The sequence below is a fragment of the Hordeum vulgare genome, chromosome 7H, assembly GCF_904849725.1.
Source record: "Hordeum vulgare subsp. vulgare chromosome 7H, MorexV3_pseudomolecules_assembly, whole genome shotgun sequence".
Lineage (NCBI taxonomy): Eukaryota > Viridiplantae > Streptophyta > Magnoliopsida > Poales > Poaceae > Hordeum > Hordeum vulgare.
Window position 1 is genome coordinate 32,949,944 of NC_058524.1, and position 18,900 is coordinate 32,968,843.

An 18,900-nucleotide genomic window follows, 5' to 3' on the forward strand; every position below is an offset into this window, starting at 1 on the left:
TGTCCTCTAATTTGGCTTGGGATTCCTTGGGAATCCCCAAGCTTGAGCTCTTTCCACTCTTTATCCCATTGTCTATGAGAACATCACCCAAAACTTGAAAACTTCACAACACAAAACTTAAACAGAAACTCGTGATATCATTAGCATAAGAAAAGAAACCACCACCTCTTTAGGTGCTGTAGAAAACTTGATTTCTATTTATCATGGTGTTATATTACTGTATTCTCACTTTTCCATGGCTAGTACCCCCCGATACTATCCATAGTTTCATCAAAATAAGCAATCAACACAACAAAAACAGAATCTGTAAAAAACAGACCAGTCTGTAGCAATCTATATACTTCGTATACTTCTGGTATCTCAAAAATTCTGAACAATTGTAACAATTAGGGCAATTCGCATATAAACGAGCAGCAAAAAGAATCAACTCAAAAGCTCTTTCTGGATAGGAATTGAAAATAATTTTGTGAGCGCAAAGTTTCTGTCTTTTTCAGCAAGATCAAACAACCATCACCAAAACTAGTCATAAAGGTTTTACTTGGCACAGACACAAAAAGAAACACAAAAATCACAATCATAACCAAATTATGATGTTGTGTACACAACAAAACAGAAAGCAAAAAGCAAAGATAAATTCATTGGGTTGCCTCCCAACAAGCGCTATCGTTTAACGCCCTTAGCTAGGCATTTATAATTCAATGATGCTCACATAAAAGATAGCAATCGGACACGAAGAGAGCATCATGAAACATGTGAAAAACATATCTAAGTCTAACATACTTCCTATACATAGGCATTTTATAGGAAAACAAATTATCAAGACAAGAAATAACTACCATATGCAAGGAAGAAGAAAGAGACAATATCAATCTCAACATAACAAGAGGTAATTTAGTAACATGAAAGTTTCTACCACAATATTTTCCTCTCTCATAACAATTACATGTGGGATCATATTCAAATTCAACAATATAGCTATCACATAGGATATTATTTTCATGATCCACATGCATGCAAAGTTGACGCTCTTCAAAAATAGTGGGATTATCATCAACTAAAGTCATGACTTCTCCAATCCCACTTTCAATATTATTGCGAATATCATATTCATCATGAGTCTTAAACAAATTTTCAAGATCATAAGAAAAATTATCACCCCAATCACAATCATTGCAACAAGTAGTGGACATAGCAAAACTAGCATCCCCAAACTTAGGGTTTTGCATATGTTTAGCATGATTGACACTAATAGGATTTATAGTGAAACCATTGCAATCATGCTTTTCATTCAAGGAGCCCTGATGAATCACTTCATAAAGTTCTTCATCACGATTTTCAGATTCACGCATCTCAAGCAAAACTCCATAAAGATAGCCAAGTGCACTCAACTCACTAGCAATTGGTTCAACATAATTGGATCTCTTAAAGCGATTACCAAGTGGATGAGGATCCATAACAATAGATTTTCAGCAAGCGAATGCAAACAAATAGAAGGCACATTGCAACACAAGCAAAGGAGAGGCAAACGGAAAAGGCAAATATTTTTGTAAATTTTTGTTTTTCAGAAGTGGGGGAGAGGAAAACGAGAGGCAAAAGGCAAAAAAGGTAAATGCAAGAGATGAGTTTGCGACAGTTACTTGGATAAGCTTCACTTAGAATAATACCCGGTGCCAGAAATTGACACGTTGAAGAAAGACTATTCTGACTTGATACTCCCCGACAACGGTGCCAGAAATTCTTCTTGCTATCTCTTGAGCTTGCGTTGGTTTTTCACTTGAAGAGGAAAGGGTGATGCAGCACAGTAGCAGTAAGTATTTCCCTCAGTTTGAGAACCAAGGTATTAATCCAGTAGGAGTATCAAGGCAAGTCTCCAAAGTACCTGCACAAAAATAAACAAACTTGCACCCAACGCTGTAAAGGGGTTGTCAATCCCTTCACGATTGATTGCAAGATGAGATCTGAAGGCGGAAAGTGCAACAAAGTGAAAGTGTAGAGCTGAAAATATGAAGTGAAGTAGACCCGGGGGCCATAGTGTTCACTAGAGGCTTCTCTCATGATAGCAAATATTACGGTGGGTGAAAGAATTACTGCCGAGCAATTGATAGAATCGCGCAAAGTCATGATGATATCTAAGGCAATGATCATACATATAGGCATCACGTCCGAGACAAGTAGACCGATACTGTGTGCATCTACTACTATTACTCCACACATCGACCGCTATCTAGCATGCATCTAGTGTATTGAATTCATAACAAACAGAGTAACGCCTTAAGCAAAATGACATGATGTAGAGGGATAAATTCAAGCAATAGATATAAACCCCATCTTTTTATCCTTGATGGCAACAACATGATGCGTGCCTCTCTACCCCTTCTGTCACTGGGTGAGGACACCGCACGGTATGAACCCAAAACCAAGCACTTCTCCCATTGCAAGAATTATAGATCAAGTTGGCCAAACGAAACCCACAACTCGAAGAGAATTACAAGGATACGAAATCATGCATATAAGAGATCAGAGGATACTCAATTAATATTCATAGATAATCTGATCATAAAGCCACAATTCATCGGATCTAGACAAACACACCACAAAAGAAGATTATATCGGATAGATCTCCATGAAGATCCTGGAGAACTTTGTATTGAAGATCCAAGAGAGAGAAGAAGCCATCTTGCTACTAGCTATGGACACGACGGTTTGTGGTGAACTACTCACGCATCATCGGAGAGGCAATGGTGTTGATGAAGAAGCCCTCCGTGTCCGAATCCCCCCTCCGACAGGGCACTAGAACGTGCCCCAGATGAGATCTTGCAGAGATAGAAGCTTGTGGCGGCGGAAAAGTATTTTCGTGGCTCTTTCCCGTGGTTTCAGATTTTTAGGGAATTTATAAGCGGATGAAGTAGGACAAAGGAGCCACGGGGGGGGGGGGGCACTAGACTGGTAGGCATGCCCCCCAGGCCACGGCTAGGGGGCTTGTGGCTTTCCCCGGGATCCTTTGCCTTGGTTCTCAAGTTCCCTGCGTATCTTCTGTTATGGAAAAAATCATTCCGAAGATTTTATTCCGTTTGGACTCCGTTTAATATTCTTCTCTGAAAAGAGTCAAAAACATGGAAAAAACTGGGACTGGCACTTGGCACTGAGTTAATAGGTTAGTCCCAAAAAAAATATAAAATGCATACGAAACATCCAAAGTTGACAAGATAATAGCATGGAACCATCAAAAATTCTAAATACGTTGGAGACGTATCATCCACAAAAGTCCATACTTTGTTCTCATACATGGATCCTATCTCGGATTTCATGGAGTAAAGCCATTTGTTGGAATCTGGGCCTGCAATCGCTTCTTCGTAGTTTGAAGGTTCACTGTTGTCCAACAACATGATTTCCATGACACGGTTACCATTCAACTTTGGTGCGGAGCGTATCCTTGTCGACCTTCAAGGTTCAATAGCAACTTGATTGGAAGTTTCATGATCATCATCTTTAACTTCTTCTCTAGCTGGTGCTGGCGCGTTAGAAAGATTTTCTTGTGATGCACAACCCTCTTGTTCGAGAGGAGGTACAATTACCGCATCAAGTTCTATTTTCCTCCCACTTACTTCTTTCGAGAGAAACTCTTTCTCTAGAAAGGATCCGTTCTTGGCTACAAACATTTTGTCTTCGAATCTAAGATAGAAGGTGTACCCAATAGTTTCCTTAGGGTGTCCTATGAAGACGCATTTTCCGCTTTGGGTTCAAGCTTCTCTGGCTGAAGCTTCTTCACATAAGCATCACAACCGCAAACTTTCGGAAACAACAGCTTAGGTTTCTTGCCAAACCATAATTCATACGGTGTCGTCTCAACGGATTTAGACGGTGCCCTATTTAAAGTGCATGCGGTAGTTTCCAATGCATATCCCCAAAATGATAGCGGTAAATCGGTAAGAGACATCATAGATCACACCATATCCAATAAAGTGCGATTACGACGTTCAGACACACCGTTACGCTGCGGTGTGTGCTACTACAACAAAAGACCTTCCAATGGCGCCAGAAACATGCTGACGGCACCAGGAATCCTTCTGCTATGGCTACGCCTTAAGGGACTTCCTAGGCAAATATGCAAATGACACCCCCCGTGGCCTTGGAGCCTTGCGTTGGTGTTCCCTCGAAGCGGAAAGGGTGATGTAGCGCAGCGGTGGTAAGTATTTCCCTCAGTTTGAGAACCAAGGTATCGATCGAGTGAAGGAGTATCTCAAGTGCCTGCACAAACACAAAAAGCTTGCTCCCAACGCTATGAAGGGGTTGTCAATCCCTTATAGGTTGTTCGCCAAGTGAGAACTGAAAGCAACAAAGTAACAAAGCAAAGTAAAAGCGAAAGTGGAAACGATAGGTGTGAATAGACCCGGGGGCCGTAGTGTTTACTAGTGGCTTCTCTAACGAAAGCAAGTAGACGGTGGGTGAACAAATTACTGTCGAGCAATATATAGAACCGCGCAAAGTCATGACGTCATCTATGACAAGGATTATATCTATAGGCATCACGTCCAAAACAAGTAGACCGATACTTTCTGCATCTACTACTATTACTCCACACGCCGACCGCTATCCAGCATGCATCTAGTGTATTAAGTCCAAAAGAACAGAGTAACGCCTTAAGCAAGATGACATGATGTAGATGGACAATCTCGTATCTACGACAAAGCCCACCTTGTTACCCTTGATGGCAACTACACGATGTGTGCCTTGCTGCCCCTACTGTCACTGGGAAAGGTCACCACACGGTAAGAACCCAAAACCAAGCATTTCTCCCATTGCAAGAATCATAGATCTAGTTGGCCAAACAAAACCCAAGACTCGGAGAGACTTACAAGGATATCAAATCATGCATATAAGAAATCAGCAAAGACTCAAATATATATCATAGATAATCTGATCACAAATCCACAATTCATCGGATCTTGACAAACACACCGCCAAAGAGGATTACATCGGATAGACCTCCATGAAGATCATGGAGAACTTTGTATTGAAGATCCAAGAGAGAGAAGAAGCCATCTAGCTACTAACTACGGACCCGTAGGTCTGAAGTGAACTACTCACGAGTCATTGGAGGGGCGATGATGTTGATGTAGAAGCCCTCCAACTCCAAAGTCCCCTCCGGCAGGGCACCGGGAAGGGTCTCCAGATGAGATATTGCAGAAACGGAAGCTTGCGGCGGCGAAAAAGAATTTTCGAGGATCCCTTGATTTGTTTCTGTATTTTAGGGAATATATAGGCGAAGGAGCTAGGTCAGGGGGGCGCCAGGGAGGCCACAAGCCTGCCAGCGGACGCCTCCCCCTGGTGGCGGATAGGGGGCTTGTGGGCCCCTTGTAGCCCTCCTCGCTTGGCCCTAAAGCGCCCTGATCTTCTTCCGTTCGGGAAAAATTTATTTCGGGGATTTTATTCCGTTTGGACTCCGTTCCAAAATCACATCTGAAAAGAGCCAAAAACACAAAAAAAACAGATAAGTTAGTCCAAAAAATATATAAAAGGTACATAAAACATCCAAAGATGACAAGATAACACCATGAAACCATCAAAAATTATAGATATGTTTGAGACGTATTAGTGTTCCAGGCGGCATGAGTTGTGAAACAATTCCACATTTCCTTAGGTGTGTGCCAAACTCGTGACTCAAATATTCTCCTCCACGATCAGATCGTAGAAACTTTATTTTGTTGTCACGTTGATTCTCCACCTCACTCTGAAATTCCTTGAACTTTTCGAAGGTTTCAGACTTGTGCTTCATTAAGTAGACATACCCATATCTACTCAAATAATCAGTGAGGGTGAGAACATAACGATAGCCACCGCGAGCTTCAACGCTCATTGGACCGCATACATCGGTATGTATTATTTTCTACAAGTTGGTTGCTCGCTCCATTGTTTCGGAGAACGGAGTCTTGGTCATCTTGCCCATGAGGTATGGTTCGCATGTGTCAAATGATTCAAAATCAAGTGACTCCAAAAGTCCATCTATATGGAGTTTCTTCATGCGCTTTACGCCGATATGGCCAAGGCAGCAGTGCCATATGTGGGACTATCATTATCAACCTTACATATTTTGGTACTCACACTATGAATATATGTAACATCACGTTCGAGATTCATCAGGAATAAACCATTGACCAACGGGGCATGACCATACCACCATATAAATAGAACAACCATTATTCTCAGATTTAAATGAGTACCCATCTTGCATCAAGCGAGATCCTGATACAATCTTCATGCTCAAAGTTGGTACTAAATAACAATTATTAAGGTTTAAAACAAATCTCAAAGGTAGATGTAGAGGTAGCTTGCCGACGGCGATCACACCGACCCTGGAACCATTCCCGACGCGCATCGTCACCTCGTCCTTAGCCAGCCTACGCTTGTTCCGCAGTACCTGCTTAGAGTTGCAAATGTGACCAACAACACCGGTATCAAAAACCTAGGAGCTACTACGAGCGCTCGTAAGGTACACATCAATAAAAGTATATCACATATACCTTTGACATTGTCGGCCTTCTTGTCCGCTAAGTACTTAGGGCAATTTCGCTTCCAGTGACTGGTTCCCTTGCAGTAATAGCACTCAGTCTCGGGATTGGGTCCTTTCTCTGGCTTCTTCCCGGCAACTGGTTTACCGGACGGGACAACTGCTTTGTCGTCTTTCTTGAAGCTTTTCTTATCCTTGCCCTTCTTGAAACTGGTGGTCCTATTGACCATCAACACTTGATGCTCTTTCTTGATTTCTACCTCCGCATATTTTAGCATTGAATACAACTCGGGAATAGTCTTTTCCATCCCTTGCATGTTGTAATTCATCACAAATCCTTTATAGCTAGGTGGCAGCGACTGGAAGATTCTGTGAATGACCGCATCATTCGGAAGTTCAATGTCACGCCCAAGATGCGACCCTATCCTCAATTTGGCACAAGGGCCTCGTCAGGGATAGAAGCGCATCTCGTCGTGTCGCAAGAATGGATATCGTTACAAGTACATGTACTGAAGAGAAGAGATATATAAAGAATTGGCTTACACTCGCCACAAGCTACATCAGAGTCACATCAGTACATTACATAATCATCAAGAGTAAGAGCAGGGTCCGACTATGGACGAAAAACAAACGACAAAAGAAGAAGGACGTCCATCCTTGCTATCCCAGGCTGCCGACCTAGAACCCATCCTAGATCGATGAAGAAGAAGAAGGAGAAGCAACTCCAAATAAACAAACAACGCGCTCGCGTCGAGAACCTTTACCTGTACCTGCAACTGGTGTTGTAGTAATCTGTGAGCCACAGGGGTACCGACAAAAGAGGAGCACTGGCCCGGGGGTTGATTAAAATAGTCCGCGGGTGCCGGCGGGTCCCTATGCATTATTATTAGGTGGTTAGGCAAATGTAGTACCAATGTTGGGCCTTGCCAGACCAGCTTTAATCTAAAACGAATTATCAAGGGGGTCCCCATAACGACCCCGATCGTGTTAGGAGCGCTCAATTATGGAACATAACACCGGTAGCCGGTAACTAAAGGGGGCAAAGGTGGAACAAAACACCAGGCTAGAAAGGCCGAGCCTTCCACCTTTTACCAAGTATATAGGTCCATTAAATTAAATAGCATTTAATATGGTGATATAACAAGGAACCCATGCTTTCGCATGGAAGCATCTGCACCTGCAACTAGCAACGCTATCAACAGGGTTAAGCAAGCAGTAACATAGCCAATCAGTGATTTGCTAGGTTGAACAGGTTGAAGGTTTTCATGGCATTGTTGAGAGGCTGATATTTAACATGTGGTAGGAAGCGAGACATAAACGATAGAAGCGATAAAACTAGCATGGCAATGATAGTAATGGTATCTGGGGAAATGATCATCTTGCCTGAGGTCCCGCTTGGAAGAAGAATGCCTCCGTGAAGCAGACGAACCGACGTAGTCGAACGGTCCTCACAATCCGGCACGCTGCGAAACTCTATCGATACGAAGCAAAACGGAAACACAAATCAACACACGAAATTCACCACATGATGCACAACACATATGATGCATGAGCAGCTGAAAACAGGCAAGTCTCGGCAAGACAATCCACACAATCAAACACTACACATTAAGTGAAGTTCAATATGCAACGAGTTGCATATTGACGAAACTCCACGTTAATTATTTAGTTCACTCCAGGTTATCTACACCGCAATATTAATGTTGTCAAACATGCAAGATGTGAAGCGGAAATTAAACTACATATCTAGGCATTTTAAGTGAGGTCGGAAATGATATATAGCATCTCCGAAACGACCTCACATGTTAATTTTCAATTCTGTCCAGATCTGAATTAATGCATTTAATTAGTTGTTAAACAGCAAAACAAATAGGTTCTCGTGATTCTACGCGTCAAGGCAAGCAATCTAGACATAAAGAACATCTCCAACGGAGCTACGGGTCAAAAGATACAATCACCGCAAGATATGATGGCATGAATGCAATATGTATGCAACGACAGTAATGCGCACTTCAAAACATTCAAACAGCAAGAGAAAATGAAACTACACGAGATTGTAAGCAAGTTCCATGTAGGACACGATCAAATCGGAGCTACGGTTCAACAACTACGAGCAAAACAAGAAATGACTACAATCTGCCAAAATCAGCCACATAGCATTTTCTACGCCCCACAACTACGGCTACACGACTCCGTTATGCCCAAGCAAGACATGGCACGGAAGAGGGCGAGAAGCACTACTACAAGCAACTAACAACAACTAGCATGGCAGCAAGGATCACTAGAGAAAGAAGTCACAAGATGGCATCCCACACTCTATTTCAGACTTAGTGAAAATTACACCTCATGAAAGTGCAGTTTTCGATCTGAAGCTATATTTATAGAAGAAAAACCTATAGCTACAGGACTCCAAATGGCATGAAAATTTACAGCATGCTAGAGAAACACTAGGGGTACAATTAACTCCATTGGACCAACCTCAAAAGAGCTACAGAACTCAAGATAGAAGCAAGACAAGACAGCAACAAAATATAACAGATTCCAGACTTAGAAATATTTCAGGTCCTCTAAAACAACACTATTTCAAGCAACTTGAGAGCAAGCAAACAACACCTAAACATGCATTTCTATTGCAATTAAAAATACCAGAGGCTATACAAAACATCCAAGATCAAATCACTAGTTGACAACTTAATCAAACGGAGCACGAAATAAATCCTACGAATTAAACAAAAGGGCAACATAGCAAAATATCTCGCAAACTAACTTACTCGAAAGCTAAAACTAATTGCACAGAAAAATCCATGGGATTTTTCTACCCCGGAAACATATAAAATATGTGGGGTTTGCAACACAAAATAATGCCACACCTAAATGCGGGAAAATAACCTATATACGGGAAAATAAACTACCGGCAAATCCCTACACGCAAAAATATCAATGACCGCTCTAAAATGCATGCAAAAATGATTCCTAAAATATGGACATTTCTATCATGGCATTCGAGCAATTCAAACACGCGCGGAAAATAAATGCGGGCACTTTCCTATTAAGACAGCACGTAAATCCATGCATACGATACGTCAAACAACGTCAAATAAATATGCAAATTCAATATTCGGATGCTACACGAAATTCTACACGTAAAACATATATTACACGTCTCGATCCGACTAACAAAAATAAACTACGGGCATTTTAATATCGTCCTATTTTCTCGAATTTAATTAAATCACCAGAAAAATCCTAAATCTAAATGGGCCGAAACTGCTAAGCGCAAAATAACCGAATTGCGCACAGGCGGGGATAGAGGCGGCTCACCACGGATCCTGGGCCGGATATGAGAGGAGGGGTGGCAGTTGGGCCGGGGAAGCTGCGGGCCTGGGGAAGAGCCGGCGGCCTGCTGGAGCGCCCGGACCTGGCCTCGGCCTGGTCGGAACGAGATGGGCCTCGCGGGGCGGAAGCTGGGCCGGCGCGGGGCCCACGGGGGCGCTGGAGCGGTTGCGCCTCGTCGAGCTTGGTTCATGGCGGCGTGGATCTGGCAGCTGGCGCTGCTGGTGGCGCCGGCAGGTGCATGGGCGGCCGAAGGGAGCGGCAGGGCACGAGGCGGCCTGGCGACGGCGGCTCGGCTTGCGGCCGGCCCTCGAGGAGACGTGGCTCGGGAAGAAGACAGAACCGCTGCAGGTGGCCGGAGCTCCGGTCTGCGCGGCGGCCTCCGGCGACGGCAGGGGCTGGCCACCCGGGCACGCGACGGAAGGAGGCGGCGGGGCCCACGGGGAAGCGCGGTGAGGCACGGAAGGTGGCTGGAAGGCGGGGCTCGCGAGCGCAGGAGGGCTCCGGTCGAGCTCGGGGCAGGAGCTCGGGCCATGGCGGCGGCAACGGATGGGCTCGGCCGGGCTCCAGATGGGCCTGGCGGGCCCATGGCGGCTGGGACTGGAGGGGGAGAGAGAGAGTGTGGAAAAAATTAGGGTTTGGTGCGGAAAACGAGGAGGGATTAGAGGGAGGCTGTCCGAAAATTAGAAGGGGTCTATATATAGGCAAACGGGGGGCTCAGTTAACCGGAATTTCGTTCCGGATCCAACCGCGGGGTCAGATTCGGACGATTCCGAACGTGGGTATGGGCACGCGGCCGTGTAGAGGGAATATCCGGAGACGAGAGGGAGAACGGCGGCGCGACATGAATTTTTAAAACTCCGACAAACGTCCGCCGGTAGCCCGAATACGGTGCCGCTACGGTCGACCGTTCGGGTACCATACGGTCTCCGATCGCGACGGAATTTGACAGGCGGCCTGGCTATATATAAATCATACCGCACGACAAATTCCAGCTCAATCGGAGAAAGTTTTACGCACACTTTAAAAACAGGGTTTCGACGGTGCCGCGGGTGCGTGCGAGTGCGGTCGGGCTCAGAACGGACGACGGCGCGAACCGGCAACTAACAACGGATGCAAGTTTTGAAAACTGGCGGCAACGGAGATGCCGATGCAATTCTGATGATGCGCATGATGCGATGATGATGCGGCAACAGAAAATACCCACACAATGAGAACAGAAAGAAAAGGGGAAGCTTCTGGAATGTCGGCATCGGGCTGTCACATTCAACTCCCAGTTGAGTCAAGCGGTTGTGCAACCCATACATTTTGAGTATGTGCTCACTGACAGAACTATTCATCTCCATCTTACAGCTAAAGAACTTGTCGGAGACTTCATATCTCTCAACCCGGGCATGAGCTTGAAAAACAAGTTTCACCTCCTCGAACATCTCATATGCTCCGTGTTGCTCAAAACGCCTTGGAGCCCCGGTTCTAAACTGTAAAGCATGCCTTACTGAACCAGAGATTAGTCATCACTCTGCGACTGCCAGGCATTCCTAGCGTGCTGGTCTGTCGCGGGAACGGGGGGATCACCTAGCGGTGCATTAAGGACATATGCCTTCTTGGAAGCAGTGAGGGTGAGCTTTAAGTTAGGAGCCCAATCCGCATAGTTGCTCCATCATCTTTCACCTTGGTTTTCTCTAGGAACGCATTGAAGTTGAATGAGACATTTGCGTTGGCCATTGGATCTACAATATTTGTAAAGACAATTTTAGACTAAGTTCATGATAATTAAGTTCATATAATCAAATTACTAATGAACTCCCACTCATATCGACATCCCTCTAGTCATCCAAATGTTACATGATCCATGCCGGCTAGCACGTGTCCGATCATCATGTGAGACGGACTAGTCATCAATTTTGAGCATCTCCATGCTGATCGTATCAACCATACGACTCATGTTCGACCTTTTGGTCTCCTGTATTGGAGGCCATGTCTATACATGCTAGGCTCGTCGAGTCAACCTAAGTGTTTTGCGTGTGTAAACTGGCTTACACCCGTTGTATGCTTGCGTTAGAATCTATCACACCCGATCATCATGTGGTGCTTCAAGACAATGATCCTTCGCAACGGTGCACACATAGGAGAATACATATATCTAAATTTTAATGAGGGATCATCTTATCTTTGCTACCGTCGTTCTAAGCAATAAGATGAAAAACATGATAAACATCACATGCAATCATATAGTGACATGATATGGCCAATATCATCTTGCTCCTTTGATTTCCATCTTCGGGGCACCATGATCATCATTGTCACCGGCATGACACCATGATCTCCATCATTGTGTAATCGCGAAGTCGTCACGCCAACTATTATTTCTACTACTATAGCTAATGTTTAATTAGCAATAAAGTAAAGTAATCACATGGCGTTGCATCTCATACAATAAATTAAGACAACTCCTATGGCTCCTACCAGTTGTCATGCTCATCGACATGCAAGTCATGAATCCTATTACAAGAACATGATCAATCTCATACATCACATATGTAACATCACATCCTTTTGTCCATATCACATCACATAACATACCCTGCAAAAACAAGTTAGACGTCCTCTAATTGTTGTTGCAAGTTTTACGTGGCTGGTTAGGGTTTCTAGGAAGAACGTTTCTTACCTATGTTGATATGCCAATGCTACTTACCCTTCATACAGACCTTCTTCATCGAATCCGACCCGACTAAAGTGGGAGAGACAGACACCCGCTAGCCACTTTATGCACCAAGTGCATGTCAGTCGGTGGAACCAGTCTCACGTAGGCGTACGTGTAAAGTCGGTCCGAGACACTTCATCCCACGATGCCGCCGAATCAAGATAAGACTAGTAACGGCAAGCAATTAACAGAATCAGCGCCCACAACTTTTGTGTTCTACTCGTGCATAGAATCTACGCGTAGAACCTTGGCTCGGATGCCACTATTGGGGAACGTAGTAATTTCAAAAAAAATCCTACACCATACAATGATCTATCTATGGAGAAACCAGCAACGAGCAACGGAGTAGAGCATCTTCATACCTTTGAAGATCGCTAAGAGGAAGCGTTGCTAGAACGCGGTTGATGGAGTCGTACTCGTAGCGATTCAGATCGCGGTGCATTCCGATCTATGCACCGAACGTCGTTGCCTCCGCGTTCAACAGACATGCAGCCCGGTGACGTCTCCAACGACTTGATCCAGCAAGGAGGGAGGAGAGGTTGAGGGAGAGCTCTGGCAGCATGACGACTTGATGACGGTGGAGCTACGTGGTACTCCGACAGGGCTTCGCTAAGCACTATGGAGGACGAGGAGGAGGAGGAGGTGTAGGTCTGCGCTGAGAGAGAGAGAGAGAAAAGTTGTCTCAAGTCAGCCCCAAAACCTTCCATATATATAGGAGGATAGGGAGTAGGGTGCCAACCCTTAGTATTTCACACCCTAAGGGGTACGGAGGCCCATCCAGGGCAAGGGGCGGCGGCCAAGGGTGGAGAGGTGGTGGTGCCCTAGGGTGGGCTAGCCCACCACGCCTAGCGTTATCCAACCACCATCCCTCTTACGCTTTGGGCTGAAGGTGGTGGCGCACCAGCCCACTTATGGGCTGGTTCCTATCCACTTTTAGCCCAAATACCCTTCGTGGCTGGTGGCCCTTCCCGGTGGAACCCCGGAACCCTTCCGGTGGTCCCGGTACATTACCGGTGTCGCCCGAAACACTTCTGATGACCAAATCATCACTTCCTATATATAAATCTTTACCTCTGAACCATTCCGGAACTCCTCGTGACATCCAGGATCTCATCCGGGACTCCGAACAACCTTCGGTAAGAAGGTACACTATTTCCCTATAACCCTAGCATCATCGAACCTTAAGTGTGTAGACCCTACGGGTTCGGGAAGTATGCAGACATGACCGAGACACCTCTCCGGTCAATAACCAAGTGCGGGGGTCTGGATATCCATGTTGGTTCCCACATGTTACACGATGAATTTAATGGATGAACCACGATGTCGGGGATTCGATCAATCCCGTATGAAATTTCCTTTGTCTATTGGTACGATAATTGCCCGAGATTCGATCGTCGGTATCCCTATACCTTGTTCAATCTCGTTACCGGCAAGTCTCTTTACTCCTTTGGTAAAACATCATCCTGTGGCTAACTCGTTAGGCACACCGAGCTCAATATGATGATGGATTACTGTAGCGATCCGACTCAAAACGAGTCAAGCCTCTGTGCTTCTGTGTCATCCCTGGATCAGTATGCTGGCACACACAGTACATCAATGTATATATCAAAGTGCAATCACATGTAAATAACGTAAAACTGATATATACCTCGGAATCTCAGCGGAAATAGTCAAGGGACTGGAGTCCCAATAAACACCAACGGCAGGTTGAGTGCGGACCGTAACCCTGAATCGTACTCTTACTCGTCGAAGAAAATATCTGCAACATAAGACATTGCAGCCGCGTAGGTCAGCATATTGAATATGCCGGCAAGTCACAAAAAATAGGGGTAAAAATATCATCTATACTATATGCATATATGGCAGGTGGGGCTTGTAAGTTTTGAGCGGAAAACAAAGTTTTCTCCTACAGCAAGGGATGGCTAAAAGCAAAATATTACTACTTTGTTGGTTGTTAACGAGATGGTTCCACCAACCAATTCTCGTACCCAAGTTGTCAATAATACCCACATAAATAAGTTAAAGGTGTTGAGAATTCCTGATAGTTTCAGTTACTTTGGCTCAAGTTGCCCATGACCGTGGACACGGATAATCGATTAGGTTTGAGTACTCTGCAGAGTTTTACACACGTTCCCCACAAGACTTTGATCGCCTCCGTGTATGTCCTCGCACTTCACGGTGTTTGAAGACCGGATGATCAAAACATGGTCTTTTAACGGGTTCCTTTGATCCTCTGTCTGTGCCCATCCAATCGTACCGTTCTTCTACATCTCGTAGCACCGCCTGTCGAGAGTCACCACGTTGTCCAACGAAGCCAGAGCCCATAATGACTTGTGGCTGTGCAGGTAAGCCTTGGGTCTTGAAAATATCCGTCCGTCTCTTTGAGCCTGGGTGAAGCTTTCCGCAAGATGTCATGGCGCTTCCCCATGCATCTCGGGCCGTCCACTGGTTTCTCCGGGGAGCCCATCTAAACCGTCCTTCACCCAGAGGTATATTTCATTCTGAGGTCTTGCAAGTCTTGGAGTTCTCCAGGTCCTGATTATTAAGTTCTCACAACACTCATGGTAAACACTCAACCAAAACCCCGTCTACTAGGAGCATAGCATAATAACATCCCGGCCAAAGTAACAAGGGGGTGGGTGCCTACCACATGATACTACATCAAGATCCAACATTTCCAAGTACCTACTTTGCATGCAATTGGGTGAAGAAAGGTAGAACTACAATGCATATAAAACATAGGTAATAATATGATCAACGTGATTTGCCTGGTATGATGAAGATAGTCGCTCTCATAATCTTGATAATTCTACTCGTCACACTCTGAGCAATCTATCGTAAATGAAATAGCATTCAATAAACATTCATGCAAAAAGGAAGAACCAAAAGAACATAAGAACAAAACATGTCTTGGTGCAAAATAACAACATACCAAGATTTAATAAGAAAAGATAGAGCCTTACAGTGTTGTAAAAGGAAAGGTGAAAGGGGTCAACTCAAAAGAGTCAAAGGATGATCAACTATCGCTATATAAGCTCGACTTGCATACACTATGGGAGATGATCAAAAATATTGGGAGAACAACATGAATGTTGTTTGACAAATAGTATAAGACATAAGAATTTATTTGTAGAAAGAATTTCTTGAAATGGAGCACTACAACACGAGTTATAGCGAATTGAAGTATGAATTGAATTTGCATTCAGAAGGTCAAGAGAAGTTGAACTGAAGTACGATGGTTACGTACAAAAATATATGAGATGAGTGTTTAGGGGTAAAAGGAATCAATTGAAAAGGTGGTACGATTTGCAAGATAAGATCAAATGAATGTTCGAATACAAATTTGAATCGCTCAAACTTGTAAGGTTCAAAGGTCGAAACTAATGATGCTATTGGATATAGGAGATCAATATGAGCGTGTAGAAAAAAGAATTACTAGATTTGAACTAGCGGATCAAAAGATACAAATACTTCAATATAGCATTGAATCGGCTTAGAACGATGTGAACACTTTTGGGCACTAATAGATAATTCTGATTTGATCAAAATTATAAGTTAAAAAGTTAAAACTAATGATACAAACAGGAAGGTTTCTTTGATACGAATCCGACGCAATTGGATTCATCTAAAACGGAGCTACGGATAAAAAGATATGATCAAAAGAAGTTTGAATATGAGTGTGAACAAATTTCGAAATTTGAAATTTCAAAAAGTTGATATTATAGGTTCACCGGATAGGTGGTATCAAGACGAAACTCTAGGCGTTGGTTTCATATAATTCGGATAAACGAGTAAAAAGTTATGGTTATTTGAAAAATCAGGGCCAAGCTGTTTTACGAAAGAAATGTGCTATGTCTAAAAGAATTCTAGGACTAATGTATAAATACGAAGACTAATTAATCTATACTTCTATACTTATACTAATTCTAGACTCTAAAGAAATTCCCACGTTAATTAGAAATTAGGAGCCGTTTATTTGGTGGGGCGGAATTATTACGGTGGAGATTAACCCGTAGGTTTATTTGATGGGCCGAATTATTGAGGTGGAGATTAACCCATAGGAATCCTTTCATCCTAATCTTCCTTGCTTTTTTTCCTCTCCCCACGATGGAAAGTATTCCATCCATCTATCTCTCCCCTGTGGAAAAACTAATATACAGCCCAACTTCCCTTCTTCTCCATTATCTCCCTCTTTTCCCCATGGAACTAATATCTAGCCCACCGTCCCTTCCTCTCCATTATATCTCTCTCCTCATAGAACTATTTCACGGCCGTTTGTTCTTCCTAATGTCTCTCTCGCATAGAAATCAAAGCCATTATCTCTCTCAAACTAATGCAAAGCAAACGGGGGCATAGATCTGAGAAAACCAAGAAGGGCCATGAATCTGGCGTGGTCAAGAGGCTTACTGCTTCAGAATTGTTTTCGTGATCTAGATCAGGTTCCTTCTAAAACTATTTTTTGTTGAATCTTTTTCTTGCCGTTTTACCATCCTATATTATAATTTGGATTCGAATTAAAAAATTGTATCTCACTTTTGATCGTGGTGTGCTAGAATTCATCCTTATCTGGATTTGGATTTCACCCTAATTCTTCTCACGTACAATTTTTGGGTGCCTCAAAGAGATGGGGTCGGAGCACAACTATGTCCGACAGGTGTACTTATAGATATATATCTTGCCATCTTGGCTATATTTAATTTCTCCGAAAAGCAGAAGGTGTCCAACCCTCTAGCCCTGGCCCCTTGGTTTCCCAGGACACATCTCCCACGGGAGCATGGGAAGCCGTCACACAAGCACAAGAGATGCTGGAGAAACAGAGTAAACCCAGCGCCTGCAGCTCACTATGTGTGGCATCGAGGAACCTGCATTAATTGTAGACGACATGGTCAGATCCACGCCATAGCATATACATCATGTACGTTATGGATACATGCAAAAAATCTGTACAACGTTTAAACCTGATGAGCTAGCTAGGTAAAATTTCATTTCAGACATTCGTCACAATACTTCAGTTCCGTCTCCTTGAGCTAGGATTAATACACTAATGGTCTGTATCTCTAAATATTGTGTTTCTATAATTGATATTTGTACCTTTATCTTTAGGTGTTATAGAAAATACGATTATCCTTTGTGATATTTCTTTTCTTCAGATCGATCTATCTGTTAATGGTCGTCGGTTGGCCGGCCGGCGTTCTTATTGGTAGACTTTCTATGTGCAGCAACGTGGTTAAGTCCATTAGAGAAATGCCGGTTCATGCTGATGATTGTCAATGGAGCTTAGATGTGGCCGTAGAAGCATAAAAGGCTCCACGGATGGCGTTCTTATTGATAAACTTTCGATGTGCATCAACGTGGTTAAGTCCATCAGAGAAATGCCGGTTCATGCTGATGATTGACAATGGAGCTTAGATGTGGCTGTAGAAGCATAAAAGGCTTGGTGATCAGACAGGATTGATCAGGGTAAGGCACTAGCATGCAGTTTCTGTATTGGTTCATAATTTATTTGTTCTCAGCGGATATATGCTTGATTGGATTGAGGAGACTTTTATGTAGTTTGTAGTTTAATATGTATGTAATAAAAACACAAGTAATTAGTACAGCATAATATAAGTTGGCACAGCCACACAGGTCACGATCGTAGGTTGCTCCCAGTACTTCTTCCCCCACGAAGACAAACGCATATTATTTTCCCCCACAGCCTTCAGTGATTCTTTTTACAGTGGGGCACAAGGACTAGTAAAAAGCCCGTGCGTTGCTACGGGGATATGTAATCTAGTCATCAACACCAATTGTATAATGTAAGTGTGCTGCTACCGGGCATATCTAATCTAGTAGTTAAATACCAATTGAATAATGTATTCACTTCAGATCCTCATGTGTTTCTTCTTCTTGTTTCACCATCTCACCCTCTCTCTGTACGGTGCATTTCTAGCTTTTAATTATTATTTTTCAGATTGTGACCTATTGAATTATCCATCCAAACATACAGAGTTTAAATAACAGATGGGCTAGATAATAGAATTCGCTAGTTCAAAGATGAAATTTTTGATAAACTTTTGATGAAGCTCCTTCCCATGTGTTCCGTGTGTATAAATGCAGTTGATAAGAGTTTGCTCTTTGTATTCTCACTGCATGAGAAAAAAAAGGAAAGACAATTCGATGAATAATGAGAGAAAAGGTGATTCAAACAAACATTGTAAACAATTTTCTATGCCTAATATAAGCCTAACAACTTGAGCACTAAAAGCATACATCCCTCAGTTTTGGGGGATGCAGAGAAATCAGTTAAACACAAGTAGATGTTTAAATAACAGATAGATGTCCAAACAAATCAGTTAAACACAAGTAGCATATT